The 12,538-nt window shown below is 40.3% G+C and overlaps 1 pseudogene; it reads left to right on the top strand.

The window, feature by feature from the left end:
- Positions 1 to 10,154, top strand: part of LOC148726863 (neuronal growth regulator 1-like) — an 11,356-nt pseudogene extending 1,202 nt beyond the window's left edge.
- Positions 10,155 to 12,538: the final 2,384 nt, after the last annotated feature.

Genomic DNA, 12,538 nt, shown 5'->3' with positions numbered 1-12,538 from the left:
TTGGCATTCGAGTTCTTCTTTTTTGAAACGTTGTTGTGAGACAATATCCTCTTTTTTGAGATGGGGCCCCAGTAAGTTAAAAAAAAAGACGAGAAATGATGCTATTTTATGGAAAGAATAAAAGGGGTAAGTTTCTAAATAAACCGTGGTGCTGCGTCGGTGGGGAGTAACGGGTAATTTGGTTTTATCAATTATGTTGATAATGTACATTGACCACCCTAAAGAGTTCAAAAGTCGAATTTTCGAGCGTCAGCCCTCCGTCATTCGCTCTGACGAAAGGCTAACGCTCGAAACGTCAGCTTTAAACACTTTCGGTGGCCAATTTACTTTATTACCTTAGTAGATAAACCCAATTTTATTTATGGTAAGGTTTACAATAGGGCTTGACTTCGTTTATCAGACCTACTTTTCTTTACGAGCGTCTAAACATGTCTGAACATGACAGAGATTCGAGAATGAAATTTCTTTTGAATACATTCTAGTGATTATGATCGAAATCAGGTGGAACGAAAACACTGTGTTGCTTAGCGTATTATAAGGTAGTAAATATGACTTTCTTTGGTGACACAGAAAATTGGCTGTAATTGAGAAATAAACTGAATTACTTGATTTAAACCGTATTACTTTGAAGAACCCCCCTCAGATTGTAACTGCTAGCAAGAATCATGATGTTTGCGAGGGTTCTATGGTTACTTTGAGTTGCAACGCAACTGGTAAACCACCACCCAATATAAATTGAACAAGAGTATGGGAAAATGGTGCTGACAGTAAACAATTACTATCCGTGGATGGTTATCTTGTCAAACACAACAGCAGAAGCTACAATGGGACATACCGCTGTACAGATTTCAATGGAGTTGGGGATCCTGTTAATCAGACAATGGAGGTGATTGTAGGAAGTAAGTTCATATTCTTATATGTTCTCATCTGTGAAAATCTCTTTAAGGAAGAGATTCTTCATTTATTAGATCGTTATTCAATCGTGTAATTTCCCTTTTAAACTCAATATTATGATTAAGGTAAAGCTTTTTCTGGGAAACCATTTTTGATTAATATCTACTACTCTCTTGTCAACACACTTCTTATCAAAGATTCTTTATACGATTACAAAATAAAGCAGTTGCCATCAATGCTGCTCCTTTACGCGAATCTATCATTCCACAAAATCTAAATTTGCGTTCAATATAATTCTGTGAACTTGTAAAAAATGAATACACGTCTATTCTTGCATAAACATCTATTTGAAAATGAGCTACCTATTAATTTCTAAATAGCTTTGGTATCTGAGCAACACCAGTACTTTACACGAGGTGGATCCATAGGTGTACTTTTTCTTACAGCCATCTATTCTTAGTATATACCTGTAGAAGGCAATTAAATTGTAGAAGCAGTCTTCTTACCAACTGAAAACTGTTAGCAAACCCTACAAAGGGTAATCATTTAAAAAAAGTATGAAATGCAATGGAGGATAATTTAGCTGGCACTATTCAAGTTACCCTCATTGATTACTCGTGCCTTTTTTTTCTATCAGATTGTAAGTCTATAGTTTTTCTAATTTCACTGTTTTCTACTAATTTTTTTCGTTTCCTTTGCTAACGATCTCAATGAACTCTTGTGGCTAGGAAATATAAAGGGCAAATGAAATCTGTACAGCTCCATTGTATGAAAGACCTTAGGTAATCAATTTTATACATGTAGAGTAGTGTTTGAATATATCATGGCGGTAAATGCAAGTGCCTTGTACTTTAAACAACTTCCCACTCTTCAACCTTTGCGGGAGCCTTGTTTGCAACAAATTTCTAGTTTATTGCTTTTAGTACTGTTTTGGACCACCAAGATCAACAGAGAACAACAGCTTTTACATGTATTATACCAGACATGTACAAGTGAAGCATGTCAAGCAGTAAGGAATGTTAATTTGCTTTTAGTCAATTGGAAACAGAGAGTTCTTTTCACCATTATTTGGAAAAGTTGTGAAAATTTGGATCATCCTCGGTGTAAAAACCTGACGAGGTTTTCTTTGTTTCATGAGGTATTGTTTTGTTGTACGCTATTGTTTATAATGTTTTGTTGTCTTTGTTTTACGTCACTCGTGAGCTTCACAGGGTTTTTACACCGAGGATGAGCCCAAAATTTACCGGAGTATTGTTTACAATAAGAATTACGAATTATGTATCTCATAAAATCGTTTCTCACAATTTACCCATTGTGCATGTGATCGTTTCAGGAATTTGACAGATTTTCATCACATTAAGTATTTTTTTCTTTGAAAGCACAGATACCTCTCAATCATAACCATATAGATAAATTGGCCTTTTTAAGACATGGTGAAATTTATGAGAAAGAAAAAAATATCTGTTGTAGTATGTTCCAGTCAAGGTGTCCTGTGTAGAATAACGTTTTAAATCCATTGAAACTATGACTTCATGAATAAGGTTTTAAATAAATACATGTGTAAAACCTCTTTACAAGGATGAAAAGGAGATGCCATTTATGAATTTTCAAACATTAAGAGGAACGGACAAAAAAATTAAACTTACTGCATATCTCCCTGCTGAGATTTTAATCATTGGCTGGCACGCACACGCACACACGCACGCACACACACACACACACACACACACACACACTCACTCACACACACACACACACACACACACACACACACACACACACACACACACACACTCACTCACAGACAGATAAAAATAAGTCCGCAAAGCGTACATGCGTCTGGCCCGGGAATATGTCCTACATACTCACACTAATGTGAATTGTTGATATATGTATTTCAATTTGTATACTTGAGGAGAGTTCTTTAGAGAGTAGGTTCGATAAGTATTAATTCAAGCGCGCCTGGTCCCGATAAAAGTGTTCTGTAAGGGAAGTTCACGGTGAATTAAGCAGGTTTTTTTTTTAAAAAATAACGGTATTCTTTATCAAATTCAACTGTTAGCCAGTCATACCTTAACATAAACATAACAAGTTAATACGTTATGGTGAACTAACTGTAAACTAACTATCAAAAAGCATTACTTTGAATTCCTCGCTGATTCAGTTAACAGCAGTAATTTTGAAAATGAACTAGGTACCAGGACTCATAACAGCTTGATAGTTGCTTGCAGTATGATCCAAAGGATTTCGGCCAGAATTTAACATGAAGATAATGTTCTAACCTCAAATAACATGTAATGAAATTAAAACTTGGAGTGTACCTAAGAGGTAAAGGAGTGCTGCCCAAATGTTATGTATCTTATTAGAATATAAACAGTTAAAATCCACCAATGAAACTATAAGTTTACTTGGCTATTCGACAATTACAGATATAGTTCTCCTTAACCCTTTTTGTTTGGTTGGAAACAATTTATTGGTTCATTTATCACTAAAGGTTCTGCTTTGAGGTTTTCTCAATATGGTTATCGAGCTGTAACAAGAGACTATGAGGGTGAGAGAACACATCCCCCATACATGGGCCTCTTCCCATGATAATCTTTTTCAACCTACTTTTAGCTCGTAGTCAAGCTGCGAGGCTATTTTAGAAAAGACACCTGATTGGTCAATTGCAATGACCTAATTACCGCTTTGCTGTTCTGTTTTGAGAAAATGGTGTCTGTAGTGGAAATCAAGTTTGTCGATGAATCTGAAAACTATGATTATGAAAAGAGTGGGAAAAAATTCCCGTCCACGTGGAGAAAACTGGTCCATGCTGTACATAGCGCAGAAGGATGAAAGTGATATCAAATCAAACGGAAGTAGGGATGCGAGCTCTTTTGAGGAAGATGTTGAAATTTCCAGCTTCGAAAACGAGAGCGAGGATAGCGCGAGTGCGAGCGCGAGCTCAGGTGAAAGCTTTGCCTCTGCTGGCGAAGACGACGAAAGCGACGAAGAGTAAAAGGCATCAAAGACGGAAAAGAAAAGTAAAATTGCATCGAACAGTTCAACACCAGAAACCCAGTTATGCGCTGAGAACGATGTTATCCTACACAGATTCGGTTGAGCTGCAATTTACCGAATGGAAAAGGTGCGAAGAAATACTGTTAATCACAAAAAGGGAACCATGAAAGTAACAGATGCACACAGAGAAAACTTAAAGAAGGAGCTTTAAATTATTCAGAAAATGAAACGAGACACAACGGAAAGTTTGCCACGAGAAATCGTTGTCCATTTAAATGAAGGTGGACTCCATTTTATGAAGGACGAAATGGTCGAATTTGTTCGCAAGGCAGATAATCACACTCGAAAGTTTACTGTTAGCCGGTTTTTCAGGCAAAATCTATCTACCTTTTTGAACACCGTTTTCGCCAGTATTTATGGTAGCGAGGAACTGTTTGACAGTTTTGTAAGCTCGCAGAAATCCATTGGGGTTTCTGGTTAAGATCAGGCCATCGTTGGAGCAGTGTCTAAAGAACTTTTAAAAAAGCTGTGTCGAACACGTGTGAAATCCTTTATGCAAGGCTTGAGAGAACAGGACCTGGAAACTGACAAGAAGGTGTGTGATGCTGACAGTCGTCTACGAGATAAGTTGAAAGGATATGTCATAACAAGTAAAAGAAAGTAGAGTGCGTTGTAAACAGCATTTCAAATACATGTAACATAGTCTGTTGATTCGTAAAATCATGACATCAGCAGCCTGAGTTTAATCAACACTGTCCATGTCTTTATTTAGTGTCACAAGAAATTGTCACTGCCGCATCCTCTCTTGCACAGTTTAATTAATACCAGGAAAAATCTTATCACTATAATGATCAGATTGCATTAAATGTCTGACTTATACATTGACGTGGTAGTGAATACCATAGCTCTCTTTTTAATTAACCTATCAAAACACTTGCAGTTGATTAAATACAAGGAAAAATAAAATCATCTTGTGAAACTATTCAATTGACAGACACATTAAATGATTTAATGATCTATCTGGAAGTGAATATCATAGCCCTACTTTAAAAACAACCTTTCAAAAACTGCATGAAAATTATCTTGAAAGGGTTCATGATCTTTGTAGGTTTTAATTAATTTTAGTAAATTGTTATAAAGGCTCGATGCCTTATCTTGGAAAGTCCCGATTTAGTGTAATAGAGATGTTTGGCGCAGTTCGAGTTTTGTTTTTGTGTTTTTTTTTTTTGGCGTGTTTTATGATTTTTAGATAATCTGGCAAAGTCTTAGTGTTATGCAAAGGTTTAAAGCATGATGTCAGGAGGTTAAGATCTTTTCTCTCCTTATTTGGACGCCATTTAAAAATAGAAAAAAAAGTAAAAATAAACGCCATTCTAGACGACGCATCGAACGAAACTTTCCTAAATGAAGAGTTTGCTGGGGTACTAGGACTGCAAGAGCCTTTCGAAAAAGTTCATGGTCATGTTCTCAACGACACCGTCGAAACTTTTCAGTCCATGCCATTACAAATTGAAATCGAAAGTGTAGATGGCAGGTTGTCAAAGGAAGTCGGGGTAAAAACATGTCCTCAGAAAGTCACAGGTAGTTACCGAACTGTGAACTGGAACAAACATCAGGATAAATGGCCTCACCTGACCCAGTGCAGTTTTCCCAAGCCCGAAAATGATGGACTTGTCGATCTTTTGATTTGCATTGATAACGCTGAACTCCATTATTCACATGTTGATCTCCGAGGAAAACTTGGTGGACCTATCGCCCGCCTCGGACCACTTGGGTGGAGTTGTATAGGTGCGCCTGACGAAAGCGAAACCGCGAGGACACGATCCCACGTTATTCGTTCCTTGTTCACTAGAGAGCCAATTTGGAGCGAGAGAAAAGAGTCCTGTTGTGATGTCGACAAGAGCTTAAAGAGATTCTGGGAAATTGAGAAGTCTGGCACAGACCGCGATGACAGACTCGTACTCACCGAAGAAGAAAGACTAGCTTTAAGCAAAGTGAAATATTCCCTAAAGTACAAAAATGGAAGGTATCGTGTAGTCGTTCCTTGGAAAGAAAACAAACCCGATCTCCCTGACACTAAACCTATGGCACTGTCTCGACTACGAAGCACATAAAGAAATTTGAAGAACAGCAGTGTCGCCGAAGAGTATCAAGCAACCATCCAGGCCTATGTGGGTAAAGGATATTTACGAAAGGTTCCCTCAAACGAACAGCTGCCAGCTAACGTATGGTATTTGCCGCATTTTCCGGTCGTGAGAATGAATAAATCGACAACAAAGTACGAATCGTATTTGACTGTGCCGCCAAATGTAATGGTACTTCTTTAAATGACATGATTCATCCTGGGCAGAAATTACTGCAAGATATTTTCAAAGTTTTCGTCCCTTTCCGTCGAAACCTTGTTGTCATCGCCTGCGACATCAAAGAAATGTACCTTCAGATAGAGATTGAGGAGCAGGACCGATCCCACTTCCGACTGTTGTGGAGAGATCTTGACCCTAACCGAGAGCCAGATGTATTCGAGTTTAACCGTGCAGTTTTTTGGGAAGAATTCAGCCCTTATGGAGTCGCAGTTCGTCGCGCAGGGAAACGCTCGAAGAAACCAAGACCGTTATCTCCTTGCCGCTGAGATCGTCCCTAAATCAACTTATATGGACGATTCTATTGACAGCGTTGAGAACGATGGTAAAGGAGTGGAGCTATACCGTCAATTGAAGGCATTATGGGGAGTCGCCGGCATGCAGGCCAGGAAATGGATTTCTAATTCACCGAAAGTTATTGGGGCGATTCCATCAGAAGTACGCACCACAGAGATTATGATTAACAGCGGTCAAGACCCGATAACGAAGACACTGGGAATTTCGTGGAACAGTATTGAAGAAGTGTTTACCGTTACCGCTTCTCCGGTTTCCCCGGAATTTCAGACAACAAAGCGAAACGTCCTGCGTAAAGTAGCAACGATTTTTAACCCACTGGGATTCGTATGTCCGTACGTCATCGTGGCAAAGATTCTACTTCAGGAATTGTGGATGCGAGGTTACGACTGGGACGACAAAGTTCAAGATGAAATAGCCAACAAAATCGGGACTTGGCTCGAGCAATTGAAAAGTCTGCACGAGGTGACGATTCCTCGGTGTCTGCGAAGTCCAGAGCCTGTTAAGTCGAAGCACATTGTGAGTTTTGTCGATGCTTCTCAACAAGCTTATGGTGCAGTAGTCTACATCCGCTGCGGATACGATAACGATAATGTAACCTGTCGCCTGATGGCAGCAAAGAGTAAAGTCGCGCCACTGAACCATATAGATGTTTATTGAGCCGTCGCAGTGGCAGCATGTCTCTATCAAAGAGAATCCAGCCGATTTATGTGCAAGAGGGGTCACGCCTTCAGAACTAGCCAAATGTCCTGACTGGCTGACAGATGATGTCAGTAAGTGGTCAAAGATGAAAGTCCCGGACAGACCTAGTGAAATGCCAGAGATGAGAAACTCGAAAAGGAAAGAATACATGAATGCCTATGCAACCCTCATGACGAGTAATCTTCAGAAAGGAACCGCACCGAAACAGAGCAACACGCTAAAAGAGTGGAGACTAGATCCGAAACGGTTTTCCAGTTGGACACGTTTGGTTCCAGTACACGCGAGAGTGAGAAGAGTACTACAAAACATGTGCAACAGAAACAATAGGAATGAAAGTATGGAACTGTTGACCGAAGAATTAAAGGATGCTGAAGGAGAAAATAGTGCGCTTGGCACAACGCAACGCTTTTTGTGACGAGTACACAGCTTTGAACTCAGGGAAGCCGATACCAAAGAAAAGCCAGTTGATAAAGCTTAACCCGTGTATCGACGACGATGGAGTTATCCACAGTGATGGCCGATTAAAGTTCGCAGGTTTTCTTCCATATGATACCAGATTTCCAATCATTCTACCTCGTGGATACTGGGTGACGAAACTTATTGTGAAGCACTATCACGAGAGAGGAAATCATGCTGCTGGAGTAAACTTCACTCTGCCAGTTGAGTGAGAGATTTTGGTTTATCGCCGCAGGCGAGGAGATTCGCGAGTGGGATCGTGAATGTAACGAATGTAAGAGAAGACGAAACAAGCCAGTTTGTCAGATTATGGCCCCACTCCCGCAAATGAGGCTCTGTTTCAGCCTCAGACCCTTTGCCCAAACAGCCGTAGATTTTGCAGGTCCTTTCAATGCTATTCAAAGACGCGGAAAACCACGACAGAAAAGGTGGCTGTGCCTTTTTACTTGCTTGGAAACACGAGCAGTGCATTTAGAGATGGCCTGGGAGCTGGATACCGACACGTTCTTAAACGCCTTCGCACGTTTTACCAGTCGTCGTGGATTTCTTAAAGAAGTGACAAGCGAAAGAGGCACAAATTTCGTGAGTGCAGTGAGCGGGTTAAAGAAAGTAGTCCGTCAGTTAGACCGAACACATCTTCAGACCGAGACAGTCAAACTTGGAGTGACATGGAGATTCAATCCACCAGCTGCCCCAAATTTTTGGAGGAGCCCATGGAGTAATCGTGAAAGCTGCTAAAAAAGCCACTTACACCGTTGTTGGAGAACGGCACGTGAACGACGAGGATTTAATCACCGTGTTCGCAGGGGTGGAGTTTCTTCTTAATTTCCGTCCGTTGACTTATCAGAGGTCAGATCCACGAGACGATGTTCCATTTCTTGCACGGCCAAATGGGAGGAAAGTTCGCTACTGAGGCCGTTGAAACCACTACTTTGCATCCGCGTCAACGATGGCGAAAGGTTCAAGACATTATTTCACGAGTTTGGAGGAGATGGCTCAAGGAAGTTATTGCAGCCCTTAAAAGTCGACCAAAGTGGACTTCAGAGTGTCGAGACCTAAAAGTTGAGGATGTAGTCCTTGTAATCCAGCCCGATACCCCAAGAGGACATTGGCTATTAGGACGGATTGTTGAAAAGTATCCTGGACGAGATGCCCACACCCGTGTAGCTGAAGTTGCGTGTGGTGTCAAGACTGTCATGAGACCGAGTAACATACTGGTTCCGCTTGGAATTAACTGTTAATTGCTTAGTTGGAAACACACTAGGACTACCTCCCAGCGTGGGGAGGGGAATGTTAAGAAGACGTTAACCAACTTGTGCGCGTGCGACTCGCGTGCGCGTGCTTTGGGACTACGTAGGCTAATAATATCGTAAGCAAATCACGCGGACCTTTTAATTTTGAAGTGTGCTATTGTTTTAGAGGGAGTTGAAAAGTTTTCAGTTTATCGAGTAGCAGTTTTTGTTTAATGGTCGTTGTCGTTTACCGTGAGTCTACATTTTACCGTGTTGGAATTAAAGTGTTTGTTTGGATTTCCCGTTTCGCTTCCGAACATCCGCTGTGAAAAATGTCAAGTTCAAAAATGCTCTCAACGACAACAAAGACCCATAGTTAGCCCTGCTGGACCAAACAAACACACCAAAAGAGTCTATGGAAAGTATACCGTTGCAGGGGTTGGTGTCTAGAAGCACGAGAACCTTACGTCCTACAGACTCTAAAAAGCTTTACCCAGAAATTCCAGAAATGTGAGTGCAAAGCTAAAAATTGAAAAGGCAAGAGGCCAAGTGGTACTACGCAAGCACAACCCGCACCCTACCAGAATAAGATAATTATTTTCCCATGCTTATTTCCTATAAAAGGAGATAAAAGCCTTAATTTAAGGTGTATAGAAAATCAGAGTAGCAGGATTTGCAATCTGTGGATATTTGGTGTCTAAAAACAAAATTTCCAAATTAAAATCATTTATCAATTTAATTACAGATTCTCCATCTGTGGACAGTGTAGTTATCTCTCCAAACACTGCAATGGAAGGTTTCCCATATAACCTGAGTTGTGAGGTATCTGGGGTTCCTGTGCCAAGTCTTTCTTGGATCAAAGTTATCAATGATGAGCACCATGCTGGGATCCTATTAAATTTCACCAGCATTAGCAGAAATGATGCTGGAAAGTACACATGTGAAGCAAGTAATAGATGTGGAAAAAACTCCAAGACCGAGGCTATCAATGTGTTCTGTAAGTACTGTGTTTGTACGCTTGGTAAATTTCCATTTTTTTTTTTTTTTTTGGTGACTACCCGTAACAACAATAAAGGACAGCTAGTAAATCAGGTTACATCAACTGTAAACTGTATCTTCTAGATCACCGATCAAGACAATTCAACAGAGTGAAAATATTATAAAAGGACCGGATAACCAATCTCTAGCTGTCATTGGATTTTGCTCCAATGTTTGATTTTGTGGACTTAACCATTAATTTTTACCATTCCACAAACTGAGGAGTAGTAATCTGGGCGATTGATTGTGAACCTCAGTTAAGTAGTGATTCTTCCTTTTATCCAGAACATGTTTACCGGGTATTCTAGGCTGAGGTTAGCGATGGAATTTTCAATGACGGATAAGTGACCATTTAGTTATTGTAAGAGCGAATGCTTAAATTGACCGAGTGACAATCGAAAAATGTGGCACATGATCGAAAAATTGAAAACCTTTATATTTTACCCAGAGATACCTATTAGTGAACTTAGAAACGTGGAAAGAGTTCTTTTCCCAGACTTGCTTCTTTATCCTAGAAAATTGACCAAAACTGAAACGAGCGTCGGTAGCCGTAAAACAGCGGAAATCAATGCCCCAAGTAGAGGCAAATGAACTTTGCTCATGAAAAGCTCAAAAGAAAGCAGGCTCGTATCATTATCAAAGAGATGACATCGTTAGGTGGAGGGATACTGAAACTATTACGCTTGAAGAAAAAATGGTGCGATTATAAAAGCTTCAACATCGCCTCCCCTCAGAAATTTTAAGTTTTGAAGGTTGGTTCCAGCTCTCTTGGGTCAAAATCATGTTCAAATGTCCTGCCCAGGTGCTAGATCTTAGCGGTTCTCAATGGGGTTAACTGTTAGCTGTAAAACGGCAAAAATTAGCCGTTAGGCGTAAAATCAGATAAATTTTCACCGTGAGTTCTAAAAACTGTAACCGCAAAAAAATTAGCATTAGCCGTATAAAATGGCCGAAAAGTGTAACCGTTAGCCGTGAAAGCCATCTTTTCCTTGAAACCCTCATTTCATTGTCACATCTTTTGTAAAAGGTACGATCAGCGATTGATTTGACTATTCAAGCTCCAAAACCTAGACCTTGTAGACTCTATTTTCTGAGCCATTCGCTTTAAGTACCTCCATATTGAAACTTGAAACCACAAATATTACTGTGAAAATACTTGATACTTCCGGTTCAAATTCCCTACCCCACCCAGGTAAGGTTCAAGGGACGACAGTCAAAGACCCGTGAGTTGCCCCGGATGTTGAAGCTGCGATTTGTCGGTATACAACGTCACTGATACCGACAACCTCGTTCCCAGGGCCTTTTCCCTTAGTTAGGGGTGGAGCTGGGGGTGGGGCCACCCCCAGCTGAGGGAAAAGGCCCTGGGAACGAGGTTGTGATACCGATTGAGCATTTTTTGAACGTCAAAATCTAAAAAAGGGAATGTCAATTAGTAAGCTAAGCAAAAATAATTCGATTGAGTCAGCAACCTCACCTAAAAAAAAGCAAACACACAAACTAGAGATTATGTGTGACTCTTTCTCTACAATGAACTTTTAGCAGAAAAACTCGAGCACGAGGTAAGAAGTTGCAAGGACATGTATTTTCACACTAAATAGCTCCATGAGAAAATATGCTATCGACGGAAACACCTCGAGCTTGAAGGCTCTAACAACTTACTAAATGGCTCGACAGTCTTGAGGTTAATGCAAGCTTTCTGATTAGTTCTTGCTCGGTCTGGACCTTGCCATACGGAGTACTTCCACGGAAGTGATCTTAAGCCGTATATTTTTCTTCGCGAAAGCCGAAAAAATAAAATTAAGGACGTTTTCCCGAATGCCATGATAAAACACTTAGTAACATTGCTTGCTTGAGCTGCATTGGGAAATATTGGCCCCGATCGTTTTTCTACCGGCCTCGCTACGCTCGCTCCGTACTTCCTCGATTTTGGGCCAATAATGCTCTGTACGGCTCTCGCACCTGGTTAAAAAGAAATAATTCTCTGCAGCAACTTCTTATTTGTCTTCCTTTACAGCCTCTGTAATTAAGAAGGCTGACAAATTATATCTCTGCAAGCAAACCAGAAATTTAAAAAAATCCGGAACAATGTGCCGCGCCACTTTAGCAGTTTGATTAGACCGGCGCTTTGCGACATTTGGAAATCTTCCTCGAAATGATAATTTTTTAACAACAAAAACCTGTAGCAAGGGTCAGCTAGAAAACTGTTTTCAAAAATGCATTATTAATTCTGTGATAAGGCCTGCGCATTTTTCCTTCAGCACGGCTGGATAACTCTTCTAGAATACGCGGCATTTTTGTGACCCTCTCCTTCATCTAACGCCTAAAAACAGTGAAGCCCGGAACAGGTGATCTAGTCTGATTGTTGGAAGGTGTGTTAAGAATTTGCGCTCGATCTAAAATTAAATCTATTTCGGCCTCAATATCGGTTATGCTGACAGTCCTGAGGTATTCAGAAATGACTTATAGCACGACATTAGTTGGAATATTATTAGCTATAGTATCAAAAGAATTACCTTTTTCTTGACTTAGTTGTTTTAATTTGCGAACTGTTTCCAACCCAAC

Source organism: Stylophora pistillata, chromosome 7 (genome assembly GCF_964205215.1).
Source record: "Stylophora pistillata chromosome 7, jaStyPist1.2, whole genome shotgun sequence".
In the NCBI taxonomy this organism is placed as follows: domain Eukaryota; kingdom Metazoa; phylum Cnidaria; class Anthozoa; order Scleractinia; family Pocilloporidae; genus Stylophora; species Stylophora pistillata.
Note: the sequence above shows the minus strand (reverse complement) of the source record. Positions and strands in the feature narration are given on the sequence as shown.